Source organism: Pistacia vera, unplaced genomic scaffold, assembly GCF_008641045.1.
Source record: "Pistacia vera cultivar Batoury unplaced genomic scaffold, PisVer_v2 Contig363, whole genome shotgun sequence".
Taxonomy (NCBI): Eukaryota; Viridiplantae; Streptophyta; class Magnoliopsida; order Sapindales; family Anacardiaceae; genus Pistacia; species Pistacia vera.
Genome location: NW_022196183.1, coordinates 258,904 through 275,685, shown reverse-complemented (window position 1 = coordinate 275,685; position 16,782 = coordinate 258,904). Strand labels below are relative to the sequence as shown.

The 16,782-nt window shown below is 31.4% G+C and overlaps 1 pseudogene; it reads left to right on the top strand.

Moving 5' to 3' along the window:
• Window positions 1-2,376: 2,376 nt before the first annotated feature.
• Window positions 2,377-9,698, top strand: LOC116140083 (annotated as a pseudogene).
• The last annotated feature ends 7,084 nt before the right edge of the window (window positions 9,699-16,782 follow it).

Here is a 16,782-nt window from a genome sequence, read left to right as displayed (position 1 = left end):
ATTAAATTTTTTGAATTGAAGTCACATAGATAGACTTTTGATTAATCATTCAGTTGCAATCAAAATGTTTGTAAATTGTGATTGGGAATATATATAAACCTAAAGCCCCTGTGGGGTGGAATTTATTGCAGTGATACCTCAGGGGGTTTAGGGATAATACCCCTTTGTAATTAGATGACTTTTGCAACACGTGTCAATGTGCATAGCTGCTGGTTGCCACTTCACTTGCCATACGTAAAATAGCTTGTATTGTAGTTGTAGGTGGCAAGCTCTTTTCTAATTGTATAGTTTATTATGCATGCGATTAGTGATGTTTCGAATTTTATCTCTTAAAGAAGATGAACTAAACAAACATGTTAATCCAATCTATAGTATTTGTGGTACAAGCAAATATTCAAAGTTATTTATTTGATTTAGTATCGTTATTTTGATAACTTATGAGAATCATTGTTGATTATGGAGTTTGATTACCAAAGTAGGACATTACTCAAATAACTAAAGTTCCATAAATTACTCACATAACTAAATTTACATACATTACTCAAAAAAATTAAACTTCCATACATTACTCGACTAACTAAGTGTGTTTGTTTTGTTATTTTGGATAGGATTTTTGAAATAGTATTGTGGAGTTAAGTTGGGTTATTATTATGAGAATATGATTTGAATAAAATGTATTTGGTATAGCATTTTGACTTTGTTATTTGAGTTGAATATTTGTTCGGTATATTTTTTTTATAACTGGGTTGGTGGTGAAAGAGATCTGGTGCTTACTTCACGGATCCTAATAACACACTCTACTAAAAAAAACTTTACTACAATCACTCACTCACACACACATAAACATGATACATAAACAACAAAACCACACAAACAAACATAATACATAAACAACAAAACCTTGGGCATATGTGAAAGAAGCAAGGAGCTGTGCGTCGAAATAGTGCAAATCGGCCTAACTGAGCTTCGCAAGAGGTTGAATGCAGGTGGAAGAGAAGTTGAAGCGGTGGTTGGAAGAAGACGGAATGAAGAAATAAAGAAGAAGAATAAAGATGAAAGAAGGAAAAGAGAAAAATAAGTTGCAGATGGCAGGTGGAAGAGAGAGTTGTCGTGCTGGTTGGAAAAAGATAGACTGAAGAAATAAAGACGAAGAAGAAGAAAGTGGGAAAAGATAAAAAATATATTTGCAAATGGTAAACCCCACAAACAGAACGGTCAAATATGTTAAGAATCAAATTTCTTGGATACAATTTCCTGAATAATAAAACAAATACATATTTTAAAAATTGGAGCCGAAATAGTATCATAAATAGTTACCCAAACGCACCCTTAAAATTAAGTTCTATACATTACTCAAATAACTAAATTAAGTTCCATACATGTACTCAAATAACTCAAGTTCCATACATTACTCAAATAAAACTGAATTACTCAATCATTCATATATTACTTAAATAATTGGAATTAGTCAACCATTCATACATCACTCAAATGATTAATTAAACAAAAAGCTAGTCATCATCAGGATACACGAATTCGTGTATGTCTTTCCAAAGTTCTTGCTAGTATACTATTCATCAAAGTCATATCTTTATTTTCTTTGAACAACCCGCTATTTTATTTTTCAATTGAGACCAGGAAAGAGGTTATTTAATATAATTAATAATTTAAGAAGCAATAACTAATTCTGACCATGTTGACGCTTGATTTTGGACGCTAATGACTCGCACGTGAGAAACGCTGAGCTGACTCAGGAGACACACGTGAATGGATCCATGAGATTTGAATATGAAGCTGAGATTATATATGTTGTAGAAAACATAAATAAAAGATTGGCAAGAGGGGATTTTATAGTGGTTCGGATGCTCAACAAGCGACTCCTACATCCACTGTTATTTTATTGATTTCTTTCTATTTTTATGATTTTGCCCGTAAGGCATACAAAGATGAAGAAATACAGTGTTTACAGAGAGAAAGAATTGAGCTCTTATCTATGGTTAGCTCTCATATGCCCAGCCTCCTCTTCGGGAAGAGAAGTGCCAATTTATACACCTAAACACTCAATGTAATGAGTGTTTTGCAAGTTGCCTTGACATATGGAAGGCTCTCATCCATTCATTTCTTGAAATGAGATATGGTTGGTATGAATATCTTTGGAGATATGGGCTTGCCAGCTAATACAGAAAGACATTTATTAGGCTGATATAAGCGTGACTTTTGAGGCATAACAGACCATATTTTAAAATGAAAGTCATGGGAATTGTAGGGCTAATTTGTATTTGTGTTGTTACAAGAGTGGCTATATATATATTAATCTTTACAATTACACAGCTTATAATGTGAAAGAATTTGGTCACCGAAGAAACAAAGAAAAAAATGTGGGAGCTGAAGTTTTCAGAAGGAAATGATGGATGGGTTAAAAGTGTAAACAGGCAGACAGTTGTGGGAATTCAAACCAGAGCTTGGAACTCTATATATATGAGATGCATCAATTAGGATTAGATTTATTTATGTTTGTCTGTAGTTTGCAAAAGATAATCCGTGTGAGATGAAGCTGCTTCCTGATAAAATGAACAAAACAAGTGAAGAAGAAATAACAGAGCAAGTGGTGAGTAACACACTGAGAAGGAGCCTGAGATTCTATTCAACTCTGCAAACTGAGGACGGCTTCTGGCCTGGTGACTATGGTGGCCCTTTGTTTTTAGTTCCACCTTGGTATGCAACTCTAATATTACATTCACTTATTTCTTCTGTTTCATTTTTGTTTATAATATATCAATATTGGGTAATGGGTTGGATTTCAACTTTGAAATTAAAATCTAATTTCATTTTATAATTTTTTTTTAATGAAATTAGATAATGTTTTTGTTTATATATTTTTATGGTTTGATAATGTTTTTGTGTTAGATGATATAAGTAAGATCAGTTTATTACTCTAACATTCTTAATTAAATTAAAGAATTAATATTTTTAATTGCAAATTTATAGAAAAAGTAAAAATATTTATTTAAATATTATAAATTAATATTTGAATATTTTAGTAGTATATTCAGTTGTCATTTTATTATATAAGTTTTCAATATTATTTATCTTGTGTTTATTATTTAAATTACAATTTAAATTATTAATATAATTCATTTGAAGTCATGTATTTTTATTAAAATGAATAACATTTTTTAATGCTATGTTTTAAATAAAATGAATCATATATAGCATATAGCAATTCCGTAACTTATTATACAAAAAAAAAAAAAAAAGAAAGGTATTTTTCATAATTAGCAGTTAAAGTGAGATTTTCAATTGACAACCAACAATTCTTGATAAAAAATTCACTTTTATAAGCTTTATATGTGACAACTTATTCTTGAAGTCAAACAAATGAATTTTATACATAGCTATGTGATATTTTTAAAATAGATTTTAATAATTCAATGATATATAGTCAAAAGTTTGGATTATAAATTCAAATAGAGTTGGTAACGTTACTACATTCTTAAATTTTTTAACTATATGATATGTAATTTAAGGTTAAAATTGATTATTTAAAACAAATTAAATAGATAAAAAAAATTAAATTTATGGAATAAATATAAGCAGTACTACGTATAAAAATGATTACATTGAAATTAATTAGATAAAGAAATAGAAAAATATAAATTTGACTATTATTAATAAATTAAATTATAAATATATACAAAAATAATTATTTTAAGTACAATAGGAATAGTCTCCACTATTATCCTCTTTAACCCCATCTTCAAGTTTAAGTGAGGACATAATTTTAATAAAAAAAATTATTCATCTTAATTTTCCATATTTTTACTTCAAAAGTTTTATATTTGCATGTATAAAAAATTAAAAGAAAATTTAAATCAATTGGAATTAACAATAAAACATAAAACCAAACAAATCAATATCGTTATTATACAATTATGGATTAATTTGTTTACGGAATTACAATCTTAAGCTTTTACAATCAATGATCACTTTTAAATTCATCTAGACAAAAAAAAAAAAATAATAAAAATAAAAAGAAAATCTGGTTTTATTCCCATTAAAAACAAAACACCCGACATCACAAATTTTTAAATTTCTTGTTATTGATTAGGTGATTGGGTTATTTGTCATGGGTGCCTTAAACACAACACTACAATTGGAACATCAAAAAGAGATGCTACGCTATCTATACAACCATCAGGTACTTTTTTTTTAATAAGATGTATCACATTTCTTGATGGTGGTGATATTTGTTCAGGGGATCTCAAGGAAAAACACAATTATTTTTAAAAAACTGATTTTTCGGAAGGCAATGACCATAGTATCCTTAATCTATTTAAATAAATATTGGTTCCCTGACGGCACACCGACTTTAGAATTGTTACTTTAGTAAACCTTAGGAGGAAAATAAATAATATTAATAAGAGTTAATGACATTAATCTCCTTGAGGTATGATAAAATAACAAAAGTTCATCTAAGGTTTTGGAAATAACAGTAATTCCCATATTTTTAAGTTTTAGATGTTAAAACATACAGTAATAATGTAATTTAGTAATATTTGCTAATTCATAATAGTATAATTTTAACTGTTTAGTAATGGTTGAAGAATTTTTGTTGTTTTATCATAATTTAGGGAGGTCTATGTCTTTTAACTCTAATAATAATAATAATAATAGTAATAGTAGCATTTTGCGTGTTGCAGAATCAAGATGGGGGTTGGGGATTACATATACAAAAATACAGCACAATGTTCTGTACAGCACTCTCCTATGTGACTTTAAGATTGCTTGGAGAAGAAGTGGACGGTGGAGATGGCGCCATAGAGAAAGCTCGAAAATGGATCATTGATCGTGGTGCATGGGGAAAGATGATGCTTTCGGTATGATTGCTTGTCTTCTTCTCAATATAGTATTCATATATTTATTAAGGTTTATATAAATTTTAAATAAATAAATATACGGGTTGGTGTTGAATCTCTTTATAGTAAATTTTTTTTTTTTTTTTTACTTGTAATCTTTTACGGGATCTTGATGATAAATAAATATTATCAGTAAATAATTTACATGTACATAATAAAACTCCACCTAAAAATAATAATTCGAATAACTTAATTAGCTAAAAAAATTTATTTTAATTAATATTCCTTATAATTTAATTTATTTATTATTATTATTTTTTTTTTTTTTGCAGATACTTGGTGTATACGACTATACGAGTGGAGTGGTGACAATCCTTTGCTGCTTCTCCCTTATTTTCTTCCCATTCATCCAGGTTTCATTTTTTTTTCTTCTTCGTCTCTCTCTAATCTTTTTATGGTTATTAAACTTGTATATAGGGTTAAAAATTATGATACAAATTTTGAGTCATTTTGATCAAAGCGTTTCAAATGATTAATGGATTTATACAAATAACGTACTTGGATACAAAATAAAAGTTAGATTATTTAAACTATGAAATGTATTAAAAAATAAAAAGAAGATAAAAAAACCTTAATTTCACCGATTCTAAGAATACTTGAAATTAAAGATTTCATTGAATCATCAAGAATTTGGAAGACCAAACAATTAAGACTTGTTGATTCACCTAGAATTAATAAATAAAAAATTCAACAATTAATTAAAAAAAATCTCAACCAAAAACTTATGCATTAAAGACTACAAAGACCTTTATTTATACTAGTTAGGAAAACAATAATCCTAATAATTAAAACATAAAAAATAGCTAAAAAAGGAAATCTGATTTAATTGAAACATCTAAAATAAGAAATTGGATTTAATTAATACTAAATAGGAAAACCTGAATATAATCCCCTTTCCTAAAGAATACTACTAGTCTCTGTGAATCACCCAAGCAAACCCAGGTACTTTGGGTTAACGACTAACTACGGCCCAAATCCAACCATGAAAATGTAGTAGCACCCGAAACATACCGGCGACTAACAACAACTAAAACTCATCAGCCACCTTAAAAACACGACAAGGGTAGACACAATGGCCACTCAAGCCCCAGGTGCGGTTGCTACGCCAGTGTCCATGTAACAAATCAAGCTCAATGGCATCTCCTGCATAGCGGCTTTTACTAGTAGGTTTGGTGGTCGTCGGATAGTTTTGTGTAAAAAAGATTTACGCTTTGGAGGCAGAGCTTGGCAACAGTGAATAATAGTGGTGAACGGCAGATTGAGTAATAAGCAGGTATTTATATCAAGGGCTATATGGAAAATTGACAATTTTTATTAACGTTTTCAATGTTATAATTTTAGTGGTGTAATATTAATTCAGGAAGAATAAAGTAAAATGAAAGAGATGAAATTGCTTTCTAAAATCTTGGATGATTGAAGCATGAGAGGGATGGTGGAGGTTCACCTTTTAATTATAATGTATTTGTATTTAACCGACTCAAGGTTACCTCTACCACTTATAATATTCAATTAGTAAATGACAAATAAAGGAGGTGAGAGATGCTATTTTAAAGCAGTGGGGTGTCCATAGCAAAACTCAAACCTCAAGGGAGGTTGGTGAGGGATAATAACCCCTAGAATATATTATTTGCTTCTATAATATCATACTTTCACAACTAGAATATAACTATTCACGTGATTTTTATCAGAAATTATCCCTTTAAGCCTAATCCATTAATTGTTTTAAAATCAATATTTATGAAAGTACTAATATGCTTGTTAAATGAAAATATGAATAGTTATTATAACTTATATTTTAAGTGCTGAGTTTAATAATGACTTTGATTTTACTCGATTAATTTGTAACTCGACGATAATTTATAAAATCTAACTTAAGGTAAAATAATGGAAATGTACGACGAATGTGGAGTCATAGTCGAATGGTATATTTGCCAATGTCGTATTTGTATGGAAAAAGATTTGTAGGACCAATCAACTCTCTCATTTACACTCTTCCTTATCAGTCTATTGATTGGGACCATGCCAAAAATAAATGTGCCAAGGTATTAATTTCCTTATTTATTCTTTCTTTTTCCATCATATTTTCAATAACGTTATATTTGCACTAATTAATTATCAGGAGGATCTTTACTACCCTCACCCAATGATACAAGATATATTGCGGGGTTGTATTGACAAGTTTGTGGAACCTCTTCTAATGAAATGGCCTTTTGGTAAGCTAATAAGACAAGCTGCTCTCAAGACTGTAATGGAACACATCCATCATGAAGATGAAAACTCTCAATATCTATGCCTTGGTTCTGTTGATAAAGTACTAAACATGTTGTGTTGTTGGGTGGAGGACCCTAATTCTCAAGCATTTAAGCTTCATCTTCCAAGAATTAAAGACTATCTCTGGCTAGCTGAAGATGGAATGAAAATGCAAGGTTATAATGGATCTCAATTCTGGGATGTTGTTCTTGCTGTTCAAGCAATCATTTCTACTAATCTTGTTGATTCAGAATAGGCTGCTTCAGTAATGCTTAAGAGAGCATACCATTTCATAAAAACCACTCAGGTATGTTTATATTATATTATATATGTTAAATGGGTTGACATCTTTTAACTTAAATTTTTTACACAAATTTTCAGCCCTAGATTCAGTACAATCCAATAATGTAGTAATTGCTGAAGTGGTAGACAAAATAACTATCTCCAAATTCGTTCTCACAACCATTGGAAACCGAAAACTTATATCTCAATTTAAGTCAGAATTTTAAGTTAAAAAATTCCGTCCCATATGAAATAGAGTTGGTTAATTTACAGCAAAAGACAAATTTTTAGAGTCTTCAACCCAAGAAAGTTTAGTTGAAATGTTAGCGTCTATTAATGGGACTCACTTTTATAAACATAGAGACATCTATTATGGAGGCAAACTGTATATATACATGAAGGCTACTATTACGTTTGTAGGTTAACTGGTGGTATAATACAAATTAAATTGTTAATGTTAATATAAGAGAATTACATCAGTTTGTATGTAATGTGTCTTATATCTTTCAATTGAAAAAATATCAGTTTTGAAATTTCTGTTTTAATGTATATTAGATTCGGACAGATTGTTGTGGTGATTTAAGTTATTGTTATCGTCACATTTCTAAGGGAGGATGGCCATTTTCTACCAGCGATAATGGTTGGGCTTTATCAGATTGTACTGCTGAAGGATTAAAGGTACTCAAATTCCCAATTACTTCTTGATTGTATATCTTTAATTCATTCATCATAAGTTTTAAACTAATGCTATTATAGGCAGCAATTTTATTGCCACAAATGCCATATGATATTGTGGGAGAAGCAATAGCAGCAAGCCAATTAGATGATGCTGTTCGTGTTATTTTATCCTTACAGGTATTACTTATTTAAACATGTAAATGAATTAATTTATATGCAGATTCTGATTAATGAAATTTTGTATGAATTATATTACAGAACAACAATGGAGGCTTTGCATCATATGAACTCACAAGATGTTATGCATGGTTAGAGGTGTGGAATTCTTTAATATTAATCTCGTTCTCCTTGGATTCATCAAATTAAACTATTCAAAGTTTTGACCACAGTTCATATATTTGTTTGCTTCTATTTCAGATGATGAATCCGGCTGAAATATTTGGAGACATTATGACAGATTATCAGTAAGATATATAATCAATACATTAATGTGTAAAATTATATAATCAATTAATGGAAATTCAAATAATTATTTCAAAGTTAATACATATACAGATATGTAGAGTGCACTTCAGCAACTATTCAAAGTCTAAAATCATTCATGGAAAAGTACCCAACCCATCGGAGGAAAGAAACACAAGTATCAATTGCAAAAGCAGTCAAGTTTATTCAGAGCATACAACAACCAGATGGCTCATGGTAACCTATATATGTATTAATTAATTATTTTTTTATAGAAATAATTTTGTTAACATGAGGTAGTTTGACTATTTTATCATGCTCCATCACGAATATTAATTTATTTTTGACTAAATAATCCATGAAACTCCCTAACTTTGCATATAGATCGATTCCTAGAAGAGAAAAAAGTAAAAGAATTTTGTGAAATGAATAAAAATAGGTATGGGTCCTGGGGAGTGTGCTTCACTTATGGAACATGGTTTGGGATAAAAGGGTTGACGAGTAGTGGTAAGACATATGAAAGTAGCCATTGTATCAGAAAAGCTTATGAGTTTTTACTATTAAAACAATTACCTTCTGGTGGTTCGGGAGAAAGCTATCTTTCAAGCCAAACCAAGGTAAATCTACCCTTTTCTCTATTTCTTTATTTATTCTGTAATATATATGTTATTTTAATTGTTTTCTTATAAACAGGAATACACAAATCTTGAAGGAAACAAATCACATATGGTAAATACTGCATGGGCAATGTTAGCTCTTATTGAAGCTGGCCAGGTACATATATGCTACAAAATATGCAACTATTCCAAATTGAAGAAGGTTATTCTTTATGGATTAGGCCCATAGAGGTCCAGCTCCATTAAATCGTGCAGCCAAGGTGCTCATTAATTCACAAATGGAAAATGGAGATTTCCCACAGCAGGTAATTAAGACACTTATAAAATGAAATAATTTCAAAGAAATTAATGTGTTCATTCTTCTTTACATTTTGATAGGAAATCATTCAACAAGAATTGTATGATAAGTTATTCAGCTTATAGAAATATCTTTCCCATATGGGCTTTGGGAGAATATGGCAATCGTGTGTTGCTATCTTCTGAAAGATATTAAATGCATAATGCAATGTAACAAGTTTGTGTTGAAACATATTTAAATGGTACAAAGTTTTCTAACTTTTTCAATGTAATTTGTGGGTTTGTATTTCAATTCTTCAAAGCCAATTTTTGTTCTTATATGGTGTACAACAAAATATATTTGTAGGGATATTATGAATTAGTGTACAAAGTTTTCTAACTCTTTCAATGGGACAAATTGTTTAAATTAGAGACAATAAACAATTAATTAGGGTTAGATTTAACTTCTTGTTGATGCCCACTTTTGTCAACGGAGCCTACAAAGTGATTCCAAGGCTATCTCACACTCTAACAAGGTTTGTTCTCTTAACCCTCCTCGGGAGACCAATGGGCCCAAACCCTTTAAGAAGACATTTTTGTGGGTTAGAGTGTCTTATTACGGCTGAGAAACTTCTTTGAATTGGGTTTATAAAAAACAAACCCTTCCAATATAGTATTGTGCGTAATTACATTATTATCCATGCATTTAGACATGAAATTACATGTTTTTTTTTCAGGTTTTTCACTAAAAAAAAAAAACAGAAGATTACGAAAAGACCCCGTTTGGACAAATTGTTGACTTTTCAATACAAAATCAGTTTTGTTGTTTTTATATTTTTACAATTTTACAAAAATACAAAAAACCCCAGTTTTAAATTTCATAATTTTGGTGTTAAACTTTATTTTCTAAAAATGTTTCTTTGTTGAGAATTGACTGTTTTAGCCTTCCAAGTTCTATTTTTTATTTTAATTCTTTATAGAAGATGTTTTTGTTGGAGTCTCACATTAACTAGGCACGCTCAAGCCTATTAGGTTATAAAAGAGGGTAATCCTCCTATTCAACAAGACATTATTGGGTGAAGAGTTAGACCCACCTCAAATTCTAACATGATATTAGAGCCCAGGTTCAGTTGAGCTGAGCGCTTGACCAGCCGGTGAGGAGTTAAAGCCAGCAACTACCTCAAATAACAGGCATAACCCAACATATAGGCTTGACCGTGAGGGTAGAGATGGGCACAAAGCCCGGCCCCTTGGGATCCGTCCCGAACGGGGCGGATTTTTTTCGAATTTTTAGGGCTTCGGGCGGGGATCGGGCCCAATATTGTTCCCCGAATTCAGGGATTGGCCGGGGCTGGGATTGGTTTTGCCTCGCCCCGCCCCGNGGCGAGCCAAAGAAAATAGATATAACCTAAGCGAGCTCCTAGGTATTGGGATTAGGAAAGCCTTGTTCAAAAGTCTGAGGAAAGTCCTCCTGCATCCGATACAAATAGGTCGCTATTTCGCTAAAGACAAAATGAGGATATAAAATCATATCTCTAATAAGGCCACCCTTGGAAAATCACCCTAATGCCCTAGGCCACCCGCCATCAATGTTGAATTGATGAATCCACCCCCCATTGATTTATCAATTAGCATTGATAAGGGCCCGTAATAGATTTCTCTTTTGTGGGCCATTGATAGGGGTTTGAGATTGAAAGTTGAGTTCAGTGTCCTTGTGTCTTTAGGTTAATGGATAGTCTTGCCTCGCCTGTTAAAGGTCGAGCCTTCACTGCTTGTCTTCTGTTCTTTTTAGAGATGGGCACAACGCCCAACCTCGCGGGGATCTGTCCCGACCTATCCCGAATGGGGCGAATTTTTCCCGAATTTTTCGGGCTTTAGGTTGGGATCGAGCCCAATAATGTTCCTCGAGTTTGGGGACGGGTCAGGGCCGGGATTGGTTTTGCCCCACCTCGCCCCGTCCCCGGCCCGTAACCTTTATATATATATAACACAAGTTATGCGTACCCAAAGGCCAAATGGCCGAAATCCATTCAACTTTCAAGTTTTCACTTTTCAACTAAATTAAGTAATCAAACTCACCCAACTAAATTATCAAAGTAATCATTTCTATTTCCTTTCTAATATCATCTATTTGATATTGTTATTTATTTTTTCCATCACTTCTTGTCATCTTCACTCTGGTTACAAGTATATTTCTTTGTTTTCACATGTTATTCATCTGTTCTTCGTTTTCTTTGTCAGATTTCTCAAGTTAGGTTCCATTGCTTTTGTTAATATTAAGAACTTATTCTCAGTTGTCTTCTTGGATATGCTTTAAAGGTTTTTCTTTGTTTGCACACTTGTCTTTCAATACCCTTTTTCTTTAACTCTTGCATGTCTTGTTAGTTGATATAATTGGGAGAAAAAGAATCATAAAAGTATAAAATTTAGGATACAAAATTACAAAAAATCCTCAAACTTCCCTGAATTCCCCGTTTGGGGAACGGGCTTTTTTTGGGGATTCCCCGAACGGGCTTCGGGTCGGGATTGGGGAATCCACTCGACCGTCTCTGGCTCCGGCCCTGGCCCCAGCTCGTGCCCATCTCTACGTGAGAGGGAGTGTTAGAGTCCTACATCGACTAGGCACGCTTAAGCCTATTAGGTTATAAGAGGGGGTAATCATCCCATTCAACAAGACCTTATTAGGTGAGGAGTTAGGCTTACCTCAAATTCTAACAGTTTTTATTCCTTTTTAATATTCTATCCCACTGATTTAAAATATAAATTCATTCTAATTATTTTCCTTTCCTTAAGATTACTAAAAAGACCCTTCTAAAGCTTTCATTTGGGCCAAACTATAATTTCAATTATATTCTTTTATTTAAATATATATTAAAATCCAAGATAAATGTTTACAATATTTATCTTATAATTTTAAGATTTATTAATTTATTTCCTTTTTTTTTTAAAATCTAATCATATTTCATAAAATATGGTTTATCTTATTAAAACCCTTATTACTTTATTTTATATTTATATAAAAATGAGATAATTATTTAAATAATTTTCTAGCAATACCCATGAGGGTTTAGTGGATGGCCAACCTTGTGGTTTGCTCCTATAAGGTCTAGGGTTTGAGTCCCCTCATGGGCACGTATGTGGCCAAAAGCCATATATTAAACACACCCCAATGATGGTAGGGTTTGACGGGGGCTTCAATTTTGAAATCGAGCTTGTAAAGTGTGGGGGATTTTTGGATTATAAAAAAAAAAAAAAAAAGTAATTTGCTAGCAATTATCTTCTATTAATAAATAATTAAAAATCCTCTTTAATTGTATTTATCTAACTAGTTATTCTTTTATGTTATTTTATTATTTTGTATAATCAAAATTCTTTGTCTTTTAGAACTTTTTGTTTCATCATTCTTTAGAATCTCTTTAAACTATTTTCCTAATAAGCCTAGCCTTTATTAAGAGTCATATTCTTCTGATACTATGATTTCTTAAAAGAGAAAGGGGGAACAACCGAGATGACATGTGGAACCTCTTAATGAAATGGCCTTTTGGTAAGCTAATAAGACAAGCTGCTCTCAAGACGTAATGGAACACATCCATCATGAAGATGAAAACTCTCAATATCTATGCTTGGTTCTGTTGATAAAGTACTAAAAACATGTTGTGTTGTTGGGTGGAGGACCCCATTCTCAAGCATTTAAGCTTACTTCCAAGAATAAAGACTATCTCTGGCTAGCTGAAGATGGAATGAAAATGCAAGGTTATAATGGATCTCAATTCTGGTGTGTGTCTTGCTGTTCAAGCAATCATTTCTACAATCTGTGATTCAGAATAGGCTGCTTCCGTAATGCTTAAGAGAGCATACCATTTCATAAAAAACACTCAGGTATGTTTATATATATATATATGTTAAAGGGTTGACATCTTTTAACTTAAATTTTTTACCAAAATTTTCAGCCCTAGATTCAGACAATCAATAATGTAGTAATTGCTGAAGTGGTAGACAAAATAACTATCTCCAAATTCGTTCTCACAACCATTGGAAACGAAAACTTATATCTCAATTTAAGTCAGAATTTTAAGTTAAAAAATTCCGTCCCATATGAAATAGAGTTGGTTAATTTACAGCAAAAGACAATTTTGATCTCAACCAAGAAAGTTAGTTGAAATGTTAGCGTCTATAATGGGACTCACTTTTATAAACATGAGGACATCTATATGGAGGCAAACTGGATAATACATGAAGGCTACTATTACGTTTGTAGGTTAACTGGTGGTATAATACAAATTAAATTGTTAATGTAATATAAGAGAATTACATCCGTTGTATGTAATGTGTCTTTATCTTTCAATTGAAAAATATCAGTTTTGAAATTTCTGTTTTAATGTATATTAGATTCGGACAGATTGTTGTGGTGATTTAAGTTATTGTTATCGTCACATTTCTAAGGGAGGATGGCCATTTTCTACCAGGATAGGTTGGGCTTTATCAGATTGTACTGCTGAAGGATTAAGTACTCAATTCCCAATTACTTCTTGATGTATATTTAATTCATATCATAAGTTTTAAACTAATGCTATATAGCAGCAATTTTATTGCCACAAATGCCCTATGATATTGTGGGAGAAGCAATAGCAGCAAGCCAATTAGTGATGCTGTGTGTTATTTTATCCTTACAGGTATTACTTATTTAAACATGTAAATGAATAATTTATTGCAGATTGATTAATGAAATTTTGGATGAATTATATTACAGAACAACAATGGGGCTTTGCATCATATGAACTCACAAGATGTTATGCATGGTTAGAGGTGTGGAATTCTTTAATTAATCTCGTTCTCTTGGATTCATCAAATTAAACTATTCAAAGTTTTGACCCAGTTCAATATGTTTGTTCTATTTCAGATGATGAATCCGGCTGAAAATTTGGAGACATTATGACAATTATCAGTAAGATATATAATCAATACATAATGTGTAAATTATATAATCAATTAATGGAAATTCAAATAATATTTCAAAGTTAATACATATACAGATATGTAGAGTGCACTTCAGCAACTATTCAAAGTCTAAAATCATATGGAAAAGTACCCAACCCATCGGAGGAAAGAAACACAAGTATCAATTGCAAAAGCAGTCAAGTTTATTCAGAGCATACAACCAGATGGCTCATGGTAACCTATATATGTATTAATTAATTATTTTTTTTAGAAAATTTTGTTAACATGAGGTAGTTTGACTATTTATCATGCTCATCACGAATATTAATATTTTTGACTAAATAATCCATGAAACTCCCTAACTTTGCATATAGATCGATTCCTAGAAGAGAAAAAAGTAAAAGATTTTGTGAAATGAATAAAAATAGGTATGGGTCCTGGGGGTGTGCTTCACTTATGGAACATGGTTTGGGATAAAAGGGTTGACGAGTGTGGTAAGACATATGAAAGGCCATTGTATGAAAAGCTATGAGTTTTTACTATTAAAACAATTACCTTCTGGTGGTTCGGGAGAAAGCTATCTTTCAAGCCAAACCAAGGTAAATCTACCCTTTTCTCTATTTCTTTATTTATTCTGAATATATATGTATTAATTGTTTTCTTATAACAGGAATACACAAATCTTGAAGGAAACAAATCACATATGGTAAATACGCATGGGCAATGTTAGCTCTTATTGAAGCTGGCCAGGTACATATATGCTACAAAATATGCAACTATTCCAAATTGAAGAAGGTTACTTTATGGATTAGGCCCATAGAGGTCCAGCTCCATTAAATCGTGCAGCCAAGGGCGTCATTAATTCACAAATGGAAAATGGGATTTCCCACAGCAGGTAATTAAGACACTATAAAATGAAATAATTTCAAAGAATTAATGTGTTCATTCTTCTTTACATTTTGATAGGAAATCATTCAACAAGAATTGTATGATAAGTTATTCGCTTATAGAAATATCTCCCATATGGGTTGGGAGATATGGCAATCGTGTGTTGCTATCTTCTGAAAGATATAAATGCATAATGCAATGTAACAGTTTGTGTTGAAACAATTTAAAGGTACAAAGTTTTCTAACTTTTTCAATGTAATTTGTGGGTTTGTATTTCAATTCTTCAAAGCCAATTTTTGTTCTTATATGGTGTACAACAAAATATATTTGTAGGGATATTATGAATTAGTGTACAAAGTTTCTAACTCTTCAATGGGACAAATGTTTAAATTAGAGACAATAAACAATAATTAGGGTTAGATTTAACTTCTTGTTGATGCCCACTTTTGTCAACGGAGCACAAGTGATTCCAAGGCTACTCACACTCTAACAAGGTTTGTTCTCTTAACCCTCCTCGGGAGACCAATGGGCCCAAACCCTTAAGAAGACATTTTTGTGGGTTAGAGTGTTTATTACGGCTGAGAAACTTCTTTGAATTGGGTTTATAAAAAACAACCCTTCCAATATAGTATTGTGCGTAATTACATATTATCCATGCATTTGACATGAAATTATGTTTTTTTTTCAGGTTTTTCACTAAAAAAAAAAAAAAGAAGATTACGAAAGAACCCGTTTGGGCAAATTGTTGAATTTTCAATACAAAATCAGTTTTGTTGTTTTTATATTTTACAATTTTACAAAAATACAAAAAACCCCAGTTTTAAATTTCATAATTTTGGTGTTAAACTTTATTTTCTAAAAATGTTTCTTGTTGAGAATTGACTGTTTTAGCCTTCCAAGTTCTATTTTTTATTTTAATTCTTTATAGAAGATGTTTTTGTTGGAGTCTTACATTAACTAGGCACGCTCAAGCCTATTAGGTTATAAAAGAGGGTAATCCTCCTATTCAAAAAGACATTATTGGGTGAAGAGTTAGACCCACCTCAAATTCTAACATGATATTAGAGCCCAGGTTCAGTGAGCTGAGCGCTTGACCAGCCGGTGAGGAGTTAAAGCCAGCAACTACCTCAAAAACAGGCATAACCCAAAATATAGCGTGACCGTGAGGGAAGCAGTGGGGTGTCCATAGCAAAACTCAAACCTCAAGGGAGGTTGGTGAGGGATAATAACCCCTAGAATATATTATTTGCTTCTATAATATCATACTTTCACAACTAGAATATAACTATTCACGTGATTTTTATCAGAAATTATCCCTTTAAGCCTAATCCATTAATTGTTTTAAAATCAATATTTATGAAAGTACTAATATGCTTGTTAAATGAAAATATGAATAGTTATTATAACTTATATTTTAAGTGCTGAGTTTAATAATGACTTTGATTTTACTCGATTAATTTGTAACTCGACGATAA